Source organism: Vulpes vulpes, chromosome X, assembly GCF_048418805.1.
Source record: "Vulpes vulpes isolate BD-2025 chromosome X, VulVul3, whole genome shotgun sequence".
Lineage (NCBI taxonomy): Eukaryota > Metazoa > Chordata > Mammalia > Carnivora > Canidae > Vulpes > Vulpes vulpes.
This window is the reverse complement of record NC_132796.1, coordinates 95,771,133-95,792,855: the sequence shown is the minus strand read 5'-3', so window position 1 is coordinate 95,792,855 and position 21,723 is coordinate 95,771,133.

The window sequence follows — 21,723 nt, the reverse complement described above, 5'->3', positions numbered from 1 at the left end:
ATAAACACATAGATCAATGGAAGAGAACATAAATCCCATAAATAAACCCACAATTATATAGTCAATTAAATTTCAACAGAGGAGGAAACAATATTCTATGGGAAAAACATGGTCTTTATAACAAATGGTGTTGGAATGTTGGTCAGCTACATGTGAAAGAATGAAACACCACTTCCTTACAGCATACACGAAAATAAACTCAAAATGGATTAAATATATAAATGTGAGACCTGAAACCATAAAAATCTTACAAGAGAGCCAAGACCGTAATGTCTTTGGTATTGGCCATAGCAGCACTTTCTAGATATGTCTCCTAAGGCAAGGAAAATAAAAGCAAAAATAAACTCTTGGGACTACATCAAAATAAAAAAGCATCTGTGCAGTGGTGGAACTGGGCAACAATACTAAAAGGCAATCTACTAAATGAGAGAAGATGGTTGTAAATGACATATCTACAAAGAGTAAGTATCCAAAAACGTATGAAATTCAATATTCCCTCCAAATCCAGTTAAAAATGGGCCGAATACATAAACAAATATTTATCCAAAGAATACATCTAGATGGCCAATGATAACATGAAAAGATGTTCAAAATTTCTCATCATCATGGAAATAGAAATTAAAACTATCATGATGTATCACCTCACACGTGTCAGAGTGGCTCAAGTAAAAAACTCAAGAAACAACAGGTATTGGTGAAGATGTAGAGAAAAAGGAACCTCCGTGCACTTTTGATGGGAATGCAAACTGGTGCAGCCACTTTGGAAAGCAGTATGGAGAGTTCTCAAAAAGTTAAAAATCAAACAATCCTCTCAGTAATCACACTACTGGATATTCGCCCAAAATATACAAAAACACTAATTTAAAGGCATACATGCTCCCTATGTTAATAGCTGCATTGTTTACAATAACCAAATTATGGAAGCAGCCCAAGTGTCCATGGATAGATGAAAGAAGAGGTGGCATGTGTATACAATTAAATATTACCTAAGCATAAAACAGAATGAGATCTTGCCATTTTCACTGACATGGATGGAGTTAGAGAGTATAATGCTGTATCAGTCAGTGCAAGACAAATACTATATGATTTCAGTCAAATATTAAATTTAAGAAACAAAAGGAGCAGAGGAAGAAAAAGAGAGAGAGAGGCAAACAAATAAACTGTCTCTTAACTCTAGAGAATAATCTTATGGTTGCCAGAAGGGAGGTGGGTAAGGTGATAGGTGAAATAGATGATGGGGATTAAATAGTAAACTTGTGGTGAGCACTGGATGGTGTACCAAATTTTTGAATTACTATGTTGTAAACCAAATCTAATATAACATTCTATACAACTATATTGGAATTAAAATAAAACAATAGAATAGAAGAAAATAAATTGTAGAAGAGGGAGCATACCAAACTCATTTTATGAGGCCAGCATTATCCTGATTCTAAAGCCAAATAAAAGCCCTACAATAATAAATTTACTGGCCAATATCCCTGATTAATATGCATGCAAATATTCCAAAAAATACTACCAGCAAAATGAATTCAACAGTGCATTAAATTTTTCAATATTTACAAGGGATGCAAGGATGGTTCAACATATTCAATAAAAAAAAATGATACATTAATAGAATGAAAGAAAAAAATCGTTGAATCATTTCCAGAGATGCAGAAAAACCACTTGGCAAATTCAACATCCATTTACGATAAAAAGTAATAACAAATTGGGTATAGAAGAAACATTCCTCAACATAATGAAGACCATATATAACAAGCCTGTAGCTAGTATCATACCCAGTGGTGAAAAGTTAAAAGCTTTTCCTCTAAGACCAGCAACAAGACAAGGGTGAGCACTCTCACCACTCCTGTTCAACATAGTACTGGAAGTTCTACCAGGGAAATTAGGCAAGAAAAAAAAAAAGTCATCATAATCAGAAAGAAAGAAGTACAATTGTCTCTGAGTTCAGATAACATTATTTGTATATAAAAAATTCTGAAGACTCCACCAAACACTGTGAAAAATAATAAACAGTGTAAATATTCACAATACAACATCAACATACAAAAATCAGTAGTCTTTTTTTTTTTTTTTAATTAATTTTTATTGGTGTTCAAATTACCAACATACAGAAAAACACCCAGTGCTCATCCCGTCAAGTGTCCACCTCAGTGTAGTCTTTCTATATACTAACAATGGATGATCTGTAAAAGAAGTTTTTTAAAATTCCATTTACAATAGCACAAAAAATAATGATATGCTTAGCAGCACATTTAATTAAGGAGGTAAAAGATCTCTACACTGAAAACTTTAGGATATCATAAAAAATAGAAAAAGACACAAATAGCTGGAAAGGTATCCCATATACATGAGTTGGAAGAAATTATATTGTTCAAATATCCTTACTGCTCAAAGCCATCAATAGACTCATTATAATTCCTATAAAGTTTCCACTGTCATATTTTACAGAAAGAGCACAATTCTAATTCATATGGAAATAGAAAAGGCCCTAAATAGCCAAAGCAAAACTGAGAAAGAAGAAGCATCATACTTCCTGATTTCAAACATATTACAAAGTTATAGTAATTAAAATGATATGGTCTGGTGTAAAAAAAAGACCATAATAGAACAGAATTGAAATCCCAGAACCAAAATACCCAGACCAAAATAGAACAGAATTGAAAACCCAGAAATATTTATATACAGTCAACTAATATTTGACATAGAGCCAAAAATACTCAATGGAGAAGGGAAAATAAATAGTGCTATGATATTTGGATATCGTTATGCAAAACAATGAAACCAGACCCTTGTCTTACACCACTCAAACATTAACCCAAGTTGGTTAAAGACTTAAGTATCAGATTTGGGACCATAAAAATCCCAGAAGAAAACAGGAAAAAAGCTCTTTGGTATAGGTGTTGGCCATGATTTTTTTGGGCATAAGACCAAACACACAAGCTAAAAAAAAAAAAAAATTGGAGCTAAATCAAACTTAAAAGCTTCTTTAGAGCAATGGAAATGGTCAACAAAATGAAAAGGCAACTGACAGAATGAGATTATATATGCAAACCAGATATCTTATAAGATGTTTATAACCAAAATATGGAAGAAACCCATAGAACTCCAAAGGGAAAAAAATTTCAAGTGTAAAAAATGTGCAAAGGTTCTGAACATTTTTCCAAAGAAGATATAGAAATAGACAACAGGTACACGAAAAAGTGTTCAACATCACTAATTATCAGGTTACAAATCAAACCCAAAATGAGATATCATCTCCATAGGTGACTTTTAGGATGGCTGTTACCTAAAAGACAAGCAGTAAATATTAGCGGAGGTTTGGAGAAAAGGGAAGTCTTGCACACTGTTGGTGGGAATAGAAACTGGTACACTGTAAAAAACAGTATCAAGTTTCCTCAAAAAATTAAAAATAGTCACACCTGGGTGGCTCAGTCAATTAAGCACCTGCCTTCTGCTCAGTTCCTGATGCCAGAGGCCAGGGATTGAGCCCTGCACTGGGCTCCTTTCTCAGTGGGGAGCCTGCTTCTTCCTTTACCTCTGCACCTTCCCCTGCTCATGCTCTCTTTCTCAAATAAATAAATAAAATCTTCTAAAAAATTAAAAAGAAAACTACCATTTTATCTAGCAATTTCACTTTTGGGTATATATCTGAAATAAATTAAATCACTATGTTAAGCAGATACCTCAATCCCCTTGTTCATTGCAGCATTATTTACAGTAGCCAAGATATGAATACAACCTATATGTCCATTGATGGATGAATGGATTAAGAAAATGTGGAGTGTGTGTACAAACACACACATATTAAAGTACTACTCAGCCATAAAACAGAAAGAAATTCTGTCATTTGTGAGAACATGGATGGACCTTGAGTACATTATGCTAAGCAAAATAAGCAGACAGTGGAAGACACATACTGTGTAATCTCATTTATATGTAGAAGCTAAAAGCAAAAAAACTCATAAAACAGATATCAGATTTGTAGCTGCTGGAAAAAGGGTGTAGTGAAATTGAATGAAGGTGATCAAAAGTTATAAACTTCTAGTTATAAATTAAATATTTTTCGGAAATGTAATGTACAGCATGATTACTATGGTTAACAATTCTGTATTGTATATTCATAAGTTGCTAAGAGAACAGATTTTAGGTTCTATAACAAGAAAAATAATTTGTTACCATGTGAGATAATGGATGTTTAAAGCTATTGTGGTAATCATTTTAAAATATATATATCAAGTCATTATGCTGTCCACCTTAAGCATATACAATTTACATATCAATTATATTTCAGTAGAACTGGAAAAATATTTTATCTCTGTGTCTTTTGTTTCTTTCTTTCTGTATGTCTGTATGTATTTTAAACATTTATGCTTAAGTGGATAAGCAGATGGATTCAGTTGCTGGTTACAGAAGTTTATGAAAATTGTTAGCTAAAATCTGACAATCTTCCCTGTAATTCATTTGCAAATCCAAATGACAACCGAATACTGTGGTGTTACCAGAAAAATAAACCAATAAAACAAATCCAAACAATACATTTTTTGTGTTCATTGTTGACAGAAAATACTCTACTAAATGTTTGTCTATGCCTATGTAATTATTTTTATTTTTATTTTTATTTTTTTTAAATTAATTTTTATTGGTGTTCAATTTACCAACATACAGAAAAACACCCAGTGCTCATCCCGTCAAGTGTCCACCTCAGTGCCCGTCACCCATTCCCCTCCAACACCCGCCCTCCTCCCCCCTTCCACCACCCCTAGTTCGTTTCCCCGAGTTAGGAGTCTTTATGTTCTGTCTCCCTTCCTGATATTTCCCAACATTTCTTCTCCCTTCCTTTATATTCCCTTTCACTATTATTTATATTCCCCAAATGAATGAGAACATACACTGCTTGTCCTTCTCCGATTGACTTATTTCACTCAGCATAATACCCTCCAGTTATTTTTAAAGATTTATTTATGTATTTGTTTGTTTATTTCTTTATTTATTTATGAGAGACACAGAGAGAGGCAGAGACATAGGCAGAGGGAGAAGCAGGCTCCTTTCAGTGAGCCTGATGCGGAATTCGATCCCAGGACCCCGGGACCACTCTCCAAGCCAAAGGCAGATGCACAATCGCTGAGCCACCCCGGCATCCCTGCCTATGTATTTATGATAAGAACAGTCTTTCTCTCCTCCAAAAAAAATCTAGAGTAGTGTGTGTCACAATAGCCGGTTCGGCTAAACTTTACATACCATCATATTGAACAAACACCTCATATTTTTAGTAATTACAAATCAGAGTAAGAAATCATTTGATACTTGCATTCCTGCCATTATTATAGTGTTAATGAACTTACATGATCCTTAATCTTTAGGAGATTTGAATCTTCCTGATGATTTGCCCATTTCCTGTCAGAATCCTCCAAATTCTTATAAAAAAGATACAATGAAGCCATAGAGATGTACTGATTACAGGCAGGGTATGTGAGTATGTTGGACCAAGAATCTGGCTATGTTTTAATTCCAACTCTGCTGTGTTATGACTCTGACCTTAAATGAGTCTTCCATCTTTCCATTTACATTTCCTCATATGTAAAATAAAGATTTTGTACTTAAATCTAATATTTTTGAAGCTAAAATCCTTAGTGTGCTACAAATTAACATTATAACAATGAAAAAAATGATGGATAATTTGACTTATCCTCTCAATATTATGTTTCCTAAAGACTAGGGCTTGTTTGTCCTATTGGCTATTATATTCCTGAAGCTTGGAACACCCTTTGAAGCAAAATAACTGTTTAGAGTTGTTGGATAAATAGATGGTTTTCTTGGTAATAACTTTTGAATTATTAAAACAATAGAGCATTTTTCCAAATGAAATCCTACATTGAATTGCAGAATTTAAATGTGATATGACCTAATCACTTGCATTAAATCTAACAGCCCTACCCATTATATTTTTCTTTCAATCATTAACAAGAACTTTGAGAGAGCCTGGGGCTCATCTAAACATTGTTTTGGAAACTGTCAATCTAGAATATGAGTAACTATTAAATATGTCTTGAGTTCTAACCATGAGATAGGCTCTAGGAATACAGTTGTGGAATTAACACAGTTTTAGGAACCAGAGAAGGCTTCCCTAGGAAATGACACCTAGCCCAAGTCCTAAAGGATGAGTAGAGTTAACTAAACCAAGAAGGAGTGGTGCAGTTGAAATGTGAAATAGTGTACTAGCAGAGGAAACTGCATACTAAATTGTTATTTGTTGTTTTTGTCAAATTGTACTAATTTTTGTTTATTGGTTGATTTTAGCCTACAGCCAAAAACCAGCAGTAGAAAGACACAAATGGTTGGGACTTTGGATTGAATCAATGAAAGCCACAATGTTAATTGAGAGGGATCACAAATTGCAAATTATAGAATAAGTTAATTTTTTAAAGCTTGAGAATTAACTCATTGTTTATAGTCCAGTGTTATACCATGTTGCAAAAGTCTAATCTATGGTTGATTTCACAGTAGACATTGACAGAAATGTAATGCCTATTTCTTTGGAATTATTGAGTTATAATGACATAAAATGCTGATATATATTTCTGAAATTGTTTTGGATTTTTAAAATATATTTGGGCTTTCTATTGTGCATTTTCAATATTTTTGGATGATTTCATATGTGTATTTGTAAAATGGCTAGTATATATTAATATACTGTTCAGTATGCTAAGTGTTCTCTAGTATTATGTTGATTATTCCTCATAATTTTATACTTTACGATGTATCATCATATCCATTTCACAGGTGACAAAACTAAATTTTAGAAATAATTAATTTGCTCAAGGTCACACATCAGGTATGATTTACAACTAGGATTTAAACCTAGGTCATGTAAATTAAGTCAAAACTATATTAAATTGTGTATTTTGTACACACTTTACATATATATGTATATATGACCCAAATATGTATATGTACAAGCATAATAATACACACATATGCTCTATGTATGTCTGTGTGCATATAGACAGTATAACAATGAATTATAGATTGATAGATTAATAGGAGACAGAAAGAATACATAAATCATTATCCCTCTTGCTTTGGATACCATAAGCAATTGAAGGAGGAGGAAAAGGACATTAGCATTTTTAGTAATCATGTGATATTGATATAGAAGAGCTTGGTTCTTGTCGCACAGAGTTGAAGAATTAATCTCTTGGACACAGGAGAATGAATAAAGGGATAGAAGTTTATTAATCAGAGGTACAGAGAAAGCTCTCAGATGTGAGAGAAGTCCTGACAGGGTTGCCACTGAGAGCTTGCAGGGTTGAACTTTTATTGAAAGCAAGCCAGTTTTCCAGAGCGGCTGCACCAGTTCACATTCCCACCAACAGTGCAAGAGGGTTCCTCTTTCTCCACATCCTCTCCAACATTTGTTTCCTCCCTTGTTAATTTTCACCATTCTCACTGGTGTGAGGTGGTATCTCATTGTGGTTTTGATTTGTATTTCCCTGATGGCCAGTGATGTGGAGCATTTTCTCATGAGCTTGTTGGCCATGTCTATGTCTTCCTCTGTGAAATTTCTGTTCATGTCTTTTGCCCATTTCAATATTGTATCATTTGTTTCCTTGCTGTTGAGTTTAATAAGTTCTTTATAGAACTTGGATACTAGCCCTTTATCTGATAGGTCATTTGCAAATATCTTCTCCCATTCTGTAGGTTGTCTTTGAGTTTGTTGACTGTTTCTTTTGCTGTGCAGAAGCTTTTTATCTTGATGAAATCCCAATCATTCATTTTTGCTTTTGTTTCCCTTGCCTTCATGGATATATCTTGCAAAAAGTTGCTGTATCCAAGTTCAAAAAGGGTGTTGCCTCTGTTCTCCACTAGGATTTTGATGGATTCTTGTCTCACATTTAGATCTTTCATCCATTTTGAGTTTATCTCTGTGTGTGGTGTAAGAGAATGGTCCAGTTTCATTCTTCTGCATGTGGATACCCAATTTTCCCAGCACCTTTTATTGAAGAGACTGTCTTTCTTCCAGTGGATAGTCTTTCCTCCTTTGTCGAATATTAGTTGACCATAGAGTTGAGGGTCCACTTCTGGACTCCCTATTCTGTTCCATTGATCTATGTGTCTGTTTTTGTGCCAGTACCACACTGTCTTGATGACCACAGCCTTGTAGTACAACCTGAAATCTGGCATTGTGATGACCCCAGCTATGGTTTTCTTTTTTAATATTCCCCTGGCTATTCAGGGTCTTTTCTGATTCCACACAAATCTTAAGATGATTTGTTCCAACTGTCTGAAGAAAGTACATGTTATTTTGATAGGGATTGCATTAAATGTGTAAATTGCCCTGGGTAGCATAGACATTTTCACAATATTAATTCTTCCAATTCATGAGCATGGAATATTTTTCCATCTTTTTGTGTCTTCTTCCATTTCTTTCAGAAGTGTTCTGTAGTTTTTAGGGTATAGATCCTTTACCACTTTGGTGAGGTTTATTCCTAGGTTTCTTGGGGTGCAATTGTTAGTGGGATTGATTTCTTAATTTCTCTTTCTTCAGTTTCATTGTTAGTATAGAGAAATGCCACTAATTTCTGGACAATGATTTTGTTTCCTGCCACACTGCCGAATTGCTGTATGAGTTCTAGCAATCTTGGGGTGGAGTCTTTTGGGTTTTCTAAGTACAGTACCATGTCATCTGCGAAGAGGGAGAGTTTGACTTCTTCTTTGCCAATTTGAATGCCTTTTATTTCTTTTTGATGCCTGATTGCTGAGGCTAGGACTGCTATGTTGAATAGCAGTGGTGAGAATGGACATCCCTGTCATGTTCCTAATCTTAGGGGAAAGGCTCCCAGTGTTTCTCCATTGAGAATGATATTTGCTGCGTGGAGGTTCCTCAAAGAGTTAAAAATAAATCTGCCCTATGACCCAGCAATTGCACTGCTGGGGATTATCCCAGAGATACAGATGCAGTGAAACGCTGGAACTCCTGCACCCTGATGTTTCTAGCAGCAATGTCTAAAATAGCCAAACTGTGGAAGGAGCTTCGGTGTCCATCGAAGAATGAATGGATAAAGAAGATGTGGTTTATGTATACAATGGAACATTACTCAACCATTAGAAACAACAAATACCTACCATTTGCTTCGATGTGGATGGAACTGGAGGGTATTATGCTGAGTGAAATAAGTCAATCAGAGAAAGACAGACATTATATGGTCTCATTCATTTGGAGAATATAAATAATAGTGAAGGAGAATAAAGGGGAAAGGAGAGAAAAATGAATGAAAATATCAGTGAGGGAGAAAGAACATTAGAGACACCTAACTCTGGGAAACAAACAAGGGGTAGTGGAAAGGGAGGTGGGTGGGGGGTTGGAGTGACTGGGTGATGGGCAGTGAGGGGGGCACCTGGCGGGATGAGCACTGGGTGTTATGCTATATGTTGGCAAATTGAAATCCAATAAGAAATAATAATATTTAAAAAAAGAAAGCTAACCAGGGACCTAAATTCTTTTAACATTATCTATTGATGTCACCTTTGAGTAAGGACTAGTGATAACATCTGTAATAGCTTACCTCTTCTTTGGGGTCTGGTTATTCTTTGTTGATCACAGAACTGTCATAAAAAAGAAATCCTCCTGACCCACACCTAGGGCATGGTGGTCTGGCTTGTTCCCTGTTCTCTGGTTTCCTTCCTTACACCTCAGCATTTTTGGAATTTTTGTGAGCTTGATTCCATGGCCCCCTACTTATCTCTCCCTACCTAGCCCTGTTTGTCTCTAACTCAATATCATCAATTAACATAAAAACTTACCCCAGTGTAATGGCAAACTTCCCAAATCTTGAAATCTTATAGTAGTAGAGTTGGTAGAATTAGATGTTGGACTCACACTTTTTGATGGCTAACCTAATGTTGTTTTTCTGTACTTCATGGATTTTAAGAGTATCTTAATTCTTAATTACATTTCCATCCATCAGATTATAAGTCTCAGTTTTGAGAGGAATACATTCAAAAGGAGTGATGGAGCACAGTATATTAAATACTAATGTTTTATTAAGCAAGTAAATTCTGATTCAACTGACAAAAAAACAACCTGCATAAATTATATTCAAGTTAATTTTTTTCATTAATCTGTGAAACTTTTTAAAGACTGTATAAATTTAGAAACTGATAATTATGGAACTTAATAAATGAATCAGTTTTTTTAAACTTGTTTACAGAGTTATCAAACTAAATTTAATATAAATCAAAACAATTTTAAATTAGAATTCAGGAATGGTATTTTTTTGAATGTGTGCTTCATTTGAAGGTTTAAAAAGAGCTGCCATATAATCAAATAGCATACCACATCCCAAATCAGAAGTTGAGAAAGCCTACTCAAGATCTGGTTTGGAACATTTATTAATAATGGGAAACTGACAGAAAATTTAATCTAAAAGTCAGTTATAGCTGACAGTCAAATACAAAAATAACCCAAATTTAAATCCACTTTTCTCACATAAATTATAAATGGTATGATTTATCCAATATTTTTACTAATATTTCTCTGAATTTCATGGATAATTTTTTTTATTAGTTTTTCTTTACAAAGGTCTTCCTCAGTATATAAATATGGGTTTGCTATCTCATTTTCATTAAGACAGCTTTTCTTAGCATTGTGCTGGTGATTCTTACCACTACTACAGAAATATTAATGAGTGTCCTCAATTAACATTTTCACTTTATACTTTATACTTATAAAAATTAATTTTAAAACTTTAGTTTGTGTTGTGATTACTGGTATATCCTCACACTAAGTGACCAGTAGATAAACACTAAGTTAATTTCCTTCATTTTTTGAAAGAATAGACTTTATGCTCATGGGTCTGAAGCAGAGGAAATAACTAACAAGCTACAGAATTGAAGAGCTATAGAAATCCTCTTTAAGGACTTTTCTCACTTTCCTATTATCCTCTGACTCAGCCTGTGTTATTCATACAAAGTAAGCAATGACAGTACATTCCTTTCACATACCAAACACTGGTATATGCTCATAGATACTCTCAATCCAAATTTTCTTGTATAAGAAACCCAGCAGTCTCAGAAGGTTAAACAAATATGTGAAAAAAAAAACTGTTTTTACCCTTCTCTGCTTAAAATACACTTTTGGTTGTAATCTTTTTTCATTGTGGGTTACATGTCTCACTATTCACCTTAATAGCAAATTTGTTCAAGGGTGCTGACGACAAAGTTTTTGAACAACTTACCTCCTCTGGGGCACAAAATGAGGTAAGAGCCTAATTAGTCTAATGTTAACAGAATTCTGGTGGTGACTAGAGTGAACCTTTTTGACAGAAGTCCAGGTTTAACAGTACTTACCAACCTCGGTTTTCAGCATTCATAAAATTCACCATGTTTCCCATGTTTGCATTCTTCTGCTTTTGCTGTTTTTGCTAATTATACGTTTTTCTTACCAAATATCCTGAGGTGTTTTTTTATTATTATTATTCAATATCCAACACTGTTAGAGCCTGCTTCTTTTAACTTTGTGATGCCTTGTGTGTGTGTGTTTCTTTCTAGAAGCAAATTAAGATTATTTATTTATTTATTTATTTATTTATTTATTTATTTATTTATGTATTTATTTGAGAGAGAACACAGATGGAGAGTGAGATGGAGAAGCAGACTCTCCGCTGATCAGGGAGCTCAATGTGGAACCTGATCCCAAGACCCCAAGATCATGATCTGAGTCAAAGGCAGATGCTTAACTGGCTGAACCACCAAGGTGCCCTGTAATCTAGTTTTCATCTGCACAGCTACCATCCTATATTCAGTCTAAAATTCCTCTCATGCAAGGGTGCCTGGGTGACTCAGTTGTTTAAGTGTCTACCTTCAGCTCAGGCCATGATCTCAGGGTACTGGGATTAAGCCCCACCTGCTGAGCATGGAGCCTGCTTCTCCCTTTCCCTCTGCCCCTCTTATGTTCTTTGTATCTCTTCCTCTCAAAAAAACAAAATCTTTAAAATATAAAGACTCCTAACTCTGGGAACCGAACTAGGGGTGGTGGAAGGGGAGGAGGGCAAGGGGTGGGGGTGAATGGGTGACAGGCACTGAGGGGGGCATTTGACGGGATGAGCCCTGGGTGTTATTCTGTATGTTGGCAAATTGAACACCAATATATATATATATATATATATATATATATATATATATATATATAATAAAATTCCTCTCATGTAAACTATCGAAATAGAGTGTACTATTTAGTCTCCTTGTTTCCAAGCACTTCATTCTCAAAACTACCTTATTGACCAGTTAAAACTTCATCAAATATAGCTGATGGAACAGCATTCTTCTGCTTCCTAATCTGCATTCTCTTTGAGTAATAAATTATCTGTCCAACTTCTGAATTGAAATATTTAACCTCTTATACTACAAACAACATTGCATCGTTGTGTTTTCTGTATATGCTTGATCTTCCTGCTGCAGTGGTTGGAATATTGTCCTATATACCGTAGGGATTTATTAAATATTATTGAATAGATGCGCCTATGCATGAATGTATGAGGGTGATTATATAGAGATGTAATTGTTCTTCCTTTTATTTCGATAATTTGTCTTGTGAACCTACATTCTAAATGAGAAATCTAGATGGTCTTGTAAGTATGATCCAAAATTAAGTCCTATATGTAAGCAAAGCAGATAGTTTGTTATGTAAAGAGTTATTAGGATCCCTGAAAAAAGACTTTATCCAATCCTCTCTTCACTTCAAAAACAAAACACACACACACACAAAACAGAAAACTGCAAAACAGAAAACTGACAAAAAAAAAAAACTAAAACTCACATTGTTGTGGAAATTAGTTCTGAAGATTTATTGATGTATATAAAGGATTTCCTATGGACTCAGAGGTAAATCTAACAGGTTTCATTTTTGTTTATTTTGTTTTGTTTCCCTTATCTCCACATTGAGAATATTGACCACTACATTTGCTGTACAGTCAATTTTATTGTGGGAGACAAATCATTCCTTGTCTCCTCAGTAATTGTATTTTCCATATTTAATATTTTAAATATTACAATACTTAGATTTATGATTATAATACCAATGTAAATACCTTAAATGTTACTTTAAACATTGTCTACTCTTTGAGTAGTTTCTGATAATTTTCTGAGATAATTCATTTCCCAAAGGGACAAACTCACTACAAGCATATCTCATTTTATTGTGGTTCACTTTATTGTGCTTCACAGATAGTGTATTTTTACAAATTGAAGGTTTGTGGTGATCCTACATCAAGAGAATCTATCAGGATCATTTTTTAAAGATGTTATTTATTTATTCATGAGAGACAGAGAGAGGCAGAGACACAGGCAGAGGGAGAAGCAGGCTTCTTGCAGGGAGCCCGATGCAGGACTTGATCCCGGACTCCAGGATCATGCCCTGAGCCAAAGGCAGACGCTCATCCGCTGAGCCACCCAAGCATCCTTATCAGGATCTTTTTTAAGCAGCATTTGTTCACTGTGTCCCTGTGTCACATTTTTGTAATTCATACAATATTCCAAAATTTTTCTTTATTATTATATGTGTTATGGTGATCTATAATCAACAGTCTTTGATATTCCTGCTATAATTGCATTAGGGCAACAGAAATAGTATCCATATAATATGGCAGCAAACTTAATCTAAAAATTATGTATGTTCTGATTGCTCATCAATGAACCATTCTTCTATCTCTAGCTCTCTGTCTATGGGCATCCCTATTCCTTAAGACACAATAATATTGAGAATTTAAGCCAATTAATAACCCATGGCATCTAAGCATTTCAGTGAAAAGAAGAGTCGCATGTCTCTTACTTTAAATCAAAACCTGCAAATGATTAAGCTTAGTGATGAAGGCATGTCAAAAGCTAAGATAGGCCTAAAGACAGACCTCTGGATTCAGTTACCCAAGTTGCAAATACAAAAGAAAGGTTCTTGAAGGAAATTAAAAGTGCTACTCCAATTAACACACAAATGGTAAGAAAATTAAACAGCCTTATTGATTAAAGGGAGAATAGTTTAGTGGACTGGATAGAAGATCAAACCAGCCACATTCCCTTAAGCCAAAGCCTGATTTAAAACAAGGCACAAACTCTCTTCAACTCTGTAAAGGCTGAGAGAGGTGAAGAAGCTGCAGAAGAAAAGTTTTAAGTTATCAGAAGTTCGTTAATGAGATTTAGGGAAAAAAGCGATCTCTATAACCTAAAACTGCAAGGTGAAGGAACAAGTGCTAAAGTAGAAGCTATAAGTTATCCAGAAGATCTTTAAGCTATCTTACAAAGCTGTAGTGATCAAGACGGTAAGGTACTGGCACAAAAAGGAACACACAGATCAATGGAACAGAAAAGAAAACTCAGAAACAGACCCACAACTCTATGTCAACTCATCTTTAACAGAGCAGGAAAGAATATCCAATGTAAAAAAAAAAAAAAGTCTATTCCACAAATGGTGTCGGGAAAACTGGACAGCAACTTGCAGAAGGATGAAATTGGACCACTTTCTTACACCATACATAAAAATAAATCCCAAATAGATGAATGACCTAAATTTGAGACGGGAAATTGTCAAAATCTTAGAGGAGAACAAAGTCAGCAACCTCTTTGACATCAGTCACAGAAACTTCTAACTAGATACGTCTCCAGGTGCAAGGGAAGCAGAAACAAAAGTGAACTATTGGGACTTCATCAAAATAAAGATCTTCATAGTGCTTCATAGTGAAGGAAACAATGAACAAAACTAAAGGGCGACTGATGGAAAGGGGGAAGATATTTGCAAATGACATATCTGATAAAGGGTTAGTATGCAAAATCTATAAAGAATTTATCATACTCAACACTCCTCAAAAAATCCAATTAAGAAATGGACAGAAGACATGAACAGACATGTTTCCAAATAAGACAGCCAGGTGGCTAAACGTCACATGAAAAGATGCTCAACATTATTCATCATCAGGAAAATACAAGTCAAAATCACAATGAGATATCACCTAACACCAGTCAGAATGGCTAAAATTAACAGCACAAGAAAAAATAGATGTTGGTGAAGATGAGGAGAAAGGGGAACCCTCTTGTACCATTGGTGAGAATGCAAACTGGTTGCAGCCACTCTGGCAAACAGTATGGAGGTTCCTTAAAAAGTTAAAATAGAACTATCCTATGACCCAGCAATTTCACTACTAAGTATTTACCTGAGGATACAAAAAAAAAAAATACTGATTCAAAGGTATATGTACCCCAATGCTTATAGCAGCATTATCAACAATAACCAAACTATGGAGAGAGTCCAAATGTCCATTCACTGATGAATGGATAAAGGAGATGTGGTATGTATATACAACAGAATATCACACAACCATCAAAAAGAATGAAATCTTGCCATTTGCAACTATGTGGATGGATGGAATTAATGTATATTATCCTAAACAAAATAAGTAGGTCAGAGAAAAATAAATACCATATGATTTCACTCCTATATGGAATCTTAAAAATAAAGCAAAACAAATGAACAAAAGAAAAACAATCTCTTATATACAGATATAAGATATATATACTGGTGGTTATATATACATATATATATATATATATATATATATATATATATATATACTGGTGGTTGCCAGCAGAGAGATGGATAGGGAGATGTGTGAAATAGATAAAGTGGATCAAAATGCACAAAATTCCAGTTATAAAACAAATAAGTCATGGAAGTGAAAAGTTCAGCATATAATGTCAGTAATATTGTAGGGGTGCCTGGGGGACTCAGTCAGGTAAGCGTCTGACTATTTTGGATCTGGTCATGATCTCAGGGTTGTGAGATCAAGTCTGGCATTAGGCTCTGTGCTCAGTAGGGAGACTGCTTGAGATTCTCTCTCTCCTTCTCCCTCTGCCCCTTCCTCTTTGTGCATGTGTTCTCTCTCTCTCTCTCTCTCTCTGAAATAATAAATAAATAAATAATCAATCTTTTACAAAATATTGTAATAATGTTGTATGCTAACAAAAATGGTGACTAAAAAAGAATGGTGACTACACTTATGGTTGTGAGCATTGAGTAATGTATAGAATTGTTATATCATTATGTTGTACACTCGAAACTAATATTGTATGTTATAGACTTCAATAAAGAAATACTATCAAACTGAATTTACTCATACATGAAAATAATTACATACCATGGCCAAGTAAGATTTATTATAGTAATGCAAAGTTGGTTTAACATATAAAAATAAATCAATGTAAGGCACCATATTAGTAATAAAAGAACAGTAACCACCTGATCATTTCAATTGATACAGAAAAAAAAACATTTGACAATGTGCAACACTCTTTAATAATAAAAACACTATAAATTAGAATAGAAGGGAACTTCCTCAACCTGAAAATGTTCATTTAAAAAAGTCCACGGTTAACATCCTGCTTGATGATGATAAGCTTAAAGCATCCCTCCAGATATCAGGAACAAGATAAGGGTGTTCACTCTTTCTATGTCTATTCAATTGTGTTGAATATTCTAGCCAGTACAATAGTGGAAGGAAAAAAATAAATAAAAGCATCCAGGACGAGGAAGAAGAAATAAAAATATCTTTATTCACAAATGACATATTATAAATAGGAAATCCACAAAAAATGCTTAGAAATAATAAGTGATTTCATGAAGGATCCAAGATGTACAATGAATATATGTAATTTTATTTCTATACATTAGTGATATTATGAATATGAAATTAAGAAAGCAATTTTATTCACAATTGCAGAAAAAAATAAAATGCTTAGGAATAAATTTAGCTGAATAAATACAAGACGTGTACAGACAAAACAACAAAATGTTCTTATAGAAGTTAAAGAAGACCCAAATAAATTGAGACATTCCATGATCATAGATTGGAAGGCTTAATATTGTCAGAATGATAATACTCTCAAATTGATCAATCAATTCAAAGTAATTCCTTTCAAAATCCCATTCAGCTTTTAATTTTTGGCAGAAATTAACAAGCTTATTCTAAAATTCATATATAAATGCAACAATCCATAATAGCTCAAACAATATTGAAAAGAAAGAACCATCTTTGGGGATTCACATTTCCAGATTTCAGAATTTATTACAAAGCTACAGTAATCAAGGCAGTGTGGTACTGGCAACAGATAGACATATAGATCAATGAAATAGAACCAGGCATCCAGATATGAATACTTTAGTTAATGGTCAGTTGATTTTTTTTAAACTTATTTATTCATGAAAGACAGAGAGAGAGAGAGAGAGGCAGAGACAGAGACAAAGGCAGAGGGAGAAGCAGGTTCCCCTTTGGGAGCCCCATGCGGGACTTGATTCCAGGATCCTGGGATCACACCCTGAGCTGAAGGCAGAGGCTCAACCACTGAGCCACCCAGGCACCCCTGGCCATTTGATTTTTATTTGCAGTATTAAGATAATTCAATGTAGAATGAATAGCCTTTTCAACAAATAGTACTGGGGCAACTGGATATCCACATGCAAAGCAATGGAGTTAGATCCCTATCTGACACCATATATAAATATTAACTCAAAATGGTTTAGAGACCTAAACATAAGAACTAAAACTATAAAACTCTTTGAAGGAAACTCAGCAAATTTCATGACCTTGAGTTAGTCAATGATTTCTTTGATATGCAACCAAAATGATAAGCAACAAAAGAACAGATAAATTTGGCTTCTTCAAAATTAACAATGTTTGTGCTTTGAATGACATCTTGAACAAAGTTAAGTGAAAATGCATGGAATAGAGGTAAATATTTGCAAATAATATACCTGATAAGGAACTTGTGTCTAAGATATATAAAAGAAAATAGTTAAATTCAAGAAATCATAACTCAATTTAAAAAGTCTGGGTAGGGGAACCTGGGGGCTCAGTTGGTTAAGTGTCTGACTCTTGATTTTGGCTCAGGTCATGATCTCAGGGTCCTGGGATTGAGCCCTGCATCAGGCTCCATGCTCAGCTGGGAGTCTGCTTGAGGATTCTCTCTCTCTCTTTCTCTCTCCTCTCTACGTCTCTCTACTCATGCACTCTCTTTCTTTCTACAAAATAAACAAATACATCTTTTTAAAGATGTCTGAGTAGAAATTTATCTAAAGAAAATACCCAAGTAGCCAAAATAACATAAAAATGCTGAATGCCATTAGTAATTAACGAAATGCAAATCAACACCACGGTGAAATACAACTTCACATTTACTAGAATGGCTAAAATAAACAAGACAGAAAATGATGTGTTGTTGGGATGTGAAAAATTTGGAATCGATATATCTCACTGATGTGGGTGGAAAATAGTAAAGCCACTTTGAAAGACAATTTTTAGTTCCTCAGAATGTTATGCATAGAATTATTATGCACAACACAGAACACAGAAATTCTACTCCTAATTTATACCCAAAGTAATTGAAATATGCCCACATAAAAGTATATGTATGAATGTTCATAGCAGCTTATTCATAATAGCAAAAAGTAGAAACAACCCAGATGTATGTCAACTGATGGATGTATAAAGAGAATATGGTACATCTATACAATGCAATGTTGATAATAAAAACAAGTGAACTACTTATACATGCTGCAACATGTATGACCACTGAAAATATGCTGTATGAAATATAGTACTCACAAAAGGATCCATATTTTGTTTCCATTTACATTAAATGGCCAGAATAGACAAATACATAGAAATATAAAGTGGATTAGTGGTTTCCAAAGACTGTGATGAGTGAGGAAATGGGAAATGACCACTAATGAGTAAGAAGTTTCTTTTTCAGATAATGAAAACTTTGAAGTTAGATAGTGGTAATGTTTACACAATTTTAAGTATATACTGAAAAAAACTGAACTGTAAACATTAGATTCTATGGTATGTGAATTAAACAAAATTATAATAAAATGAGGGGACATAAAGAAAGGACAGAGAGATTAATTTCATGAAACACTTTTGCAGGTGTTTTTTTAATAAAGGGGATCAGTGAAATGGACCTTGGTTGGAGGTGTGTCTGGTCAACAGAATGTTTTTTTTTTTTTAAGTCAAGAAAATCGTAGCATGTTTGTTCTAAGGAGAATCATCTGGTAAAAAGGAATAACAACCACTTAATGAAGAAAATGAGAATAGTTTTAAAGTACAGATCCTCAGCGTTTGTGTAATCTTATACGTGACATTGCACTCATAGTTGGAAATGCCAAATATGGATGATTATTAGCATTTTTATTTAACTTAATATTTTTATTTAACACTGAATATGACAAATCATACTGAAGAAACCCACCCCACCCCCCACCCCCCCCCCCCGTGAGTGGGACCAGGCCTAACCCTGAGGCAGCTCATCCAGGCACCTCCCATGAATTCAAGCAACAAAAACATTCTGTTTTTCCGAGATAAAAAAACTATCCCCCCTCGCCCTGACTGGGAAAGTCCCTGAATATGGTCGTGTTGACCTTCAAAGAAATCAATCATGTCATAACCCGAATGCTATGCTACTCCCGCGGTTTTTTGCCTTTAAAAGATGCCTGTAATTGCTAATCGGGGCTCTGCCACCTCTGAGGCGGAGAGCCCGTTTGCGCAAACGTCCAATAAACCCTCTTGCTTGTTGCATCTGCCTGTCTGGGGTCTGAGTCTCTGGGGCGTCCACCGGGACACGTTGGCACCCGTGAGCCAGGGTCCAACAATACTAAGTATATGTTTAGTGCTATCTATGCTACTATTAGTTTATTAGATGTAAACATATTTGCTAACTATTAGACTAGCACCAATTATGTGACCGACCAAAATCTCCTACTAATATATGTCTTATGTATTCAGCTATTGTGTCAACATACTGTGCTTCTTGAGATTTCTGAAATGGAGGACCTACATATTGAACTACTTGACATTAGCTCTGACTAGGCCATGCAATTTCAACCCTCTTATCTTTTAAAAGCCAAAGGAAAGCCTAGGTCCATCCTGAAGTAAATCATTAAAAGTAAAGCCAGACTTTATACCTTGAAATTTAGAGTATTTAATAAAATGGATTATAGATAACCTGAAGATTTTTACCAAGTTGCAATATACCACCCTGTGGACAAATTGTACTGATGCCTCAACTACAGAAGAGAATGATTTTCCTCCTAGGTAACTATGCACCATCTCTCTGGTCAGTTGGATGTAGTGATCATGAGATATATTTTCCTACTTCCATTAGCTCTTACATTCAGAAGAGGAATATATGGAATTAGAAAAAGTGTTTGAGTTGTTCGCACAGCATAGTGTTCCCAGAGGACAAATTATAGCCCACCTAGACACGTTACCTCTAACAACTGGATGTTTCATATTTGAAGACAGACTAGAAAATAGATCGCTACAGATTCCCTCCATGAAAAAAGTAAAAGAAAATTGCAATAGGCAGTAGCATTTAAGAAAAGGTAGATAGCCATCTGATCTGTTAGATTCCTGAATGTCAGTGAACACTGAATTCTGCATTTGGCTGTAAAATTCATTCCAATTCCTCTGTTTACTCCTTCCCTCTATACTGTATCCACATATTCATACCAATCTCTTCTGAAGAATAAGACAATTTCGACTTCCAAAAAGTAGCATTTACCTTTAAACATTGTGTGTTTTTAAAAAGATTTTATGTATGTATGTATTTAGAGAGAGTGAAGGAGCAAGGCAGGAGCAGAGGGAGAGGGAAAAGCAGACTCTGTGCTGAACATGCAGTCTGATGTAGGTCTCAATTTCATGACCCTGAGCTCATGACCTGAGCTGAAATCAAGAGTTGGAGACTTAACTGACTGAGCCACTCAGGTGCCCCTAAACATTGTGGTTTTACTATGTGAAGCCTAGAAATTTCTTTTAACCTAAGTAGACTAAAAAATGAGAATATTGGATTCAGTACAGGTATTTTTTTTAGTAGAATAAATTCTAAAAAGAAGAAATATTCTTATCCATTGGTTATTACGAAAAAAATAAACAATGCATCTAATTGTCAAGGTTTTGAAAAGAGCTTTGGAAACCACCTTAGAAAGCATAAAAGAAGTCCTTATTTAAAAAAAAAAAGAAGCTGCAGAGGGCATTTGTCTTTCAAAACAAAGTACTCAAAGCAGTCTGCATGTATCAAAACACCTGTAAATATGTTAAAGATGTCTAAGTCCTAAAAGACATCTGTTTGAATTTATTATTTTTAAGGATTGGACTAACTAAATGAACTCTATTAAGATCATTATATAAATTAATTTGGGAGGCAAAAAGCATGGTTCCCTATAGTGCAGCAACCTGTTACACATTGAAACTGGATCAGAGACTCAGGAAAAAAATCTCCAAATATACATAGTGCTGCAAGCTAATTCTTTATTTGTATCCGATTCTCTGGCCAGGAATTAAAGAAGATTTTTGGGACTTCCAGGTGGCTCAACAGTTGAGCGCCTGCCTTCAGCTCAGGGCGTGATCCTGGAGTCTCAGGATCAAGTCCCACACCAGGATCCCTGCATGGAGCCTGATTTCCTCTCTGCCTGTGTCCCTGCCTCTCTCTCTTTGTGTCTCTCATGAATAAATAAATAAAATCTTTAAAACTAAAGACATTAGAAATGACAAATACCCACCATTTGCTTCAACGTGGATGGAACTGGAGGGTATTATGCTGAGTGAAATAAGTCAATCGGAGAAGGACAAACATTGTATGTTCTCATTCATTTGGGGAATATAAATAATAGTGAAAGGGAAT